Genomic DNA, 720 nt, shown 5'->3' with positions numbered 1-720 from the left:
TGTCTGCAAGGGACCTTCTTAAGGTGTTGGGGGTTGTGGGGAAGTGGCTAAGAATGTCTTGCCGCTAATTAGTCCCACTGGGGGAGGCGGGAGCTGGGGCCTCATGGGAACTTGCCCTGTGCCCTAAACCCTAGCAACGCCTGTGGACCTGGGAAAGACACGAGTGGAGAAAACAGGGCCCAGGGTACTGGCCCAGGCAGTGGTGGGGACTCTCGCCCCTTCATCCTGGGGGGCTCAGCTCAGGCCTGCCGGGAGGGAGCAGTGGGGATGGGGACCACAGGCTGGCAGCCTCGGCCCTGTGGCTTCCTCCTGTGCCCTCCAGCCCCAGGCTGGCTGCTTCGGAAGCCCCCGACGCCATGGAGGAGTGGGACGTGCCGCAGATGAAGAAAGAGGTGGAGAGCCTCAAGTACCAGCTGGCCTTCCAGCGGGAGATGGCATCCAAGACCATCCCCGAGTGAGTGCCCCACCCGCCTGATTTGCCTCTCATTTGTCTGCCCTGCGCTGGCCGCTCATTTTCATAGCCATGACCACCACCGCCGACGGGCAGGTGCAGCAGGAGGCCCTCGGGGGCCAGGTGCCACCACTCACCCACGACCCACCCACCCGCAGGCTGCTCAAGTGGATCGAGGATGGGATCCCCAAAGACCCCTTCCTGAACCCCGACCTGATGAAGAACAACCCATGGGTAGAAAAGGGCAAATGCACCATCCTGTGAGCCCC

Source organism: Mandrillus leucophaeus, unplaced genomic scaffold (genome assembly GCF_000951045.1).
Source record: "Mandrillus leucophaeus isolate KB7577 unplaced genomic scaffold, Mleu.le_1.0 Scaffold78, whole genome shotgun sequence".
Lineage (NCBI taxonomy): Eukaryota > Metazoa > Chordata > Mammalia > Primates > Cercopithecidae > Mandrillus > Mandrillus leucophaeus.
This window is presented reverse-complemented; position numbering follows the sequence as displayed.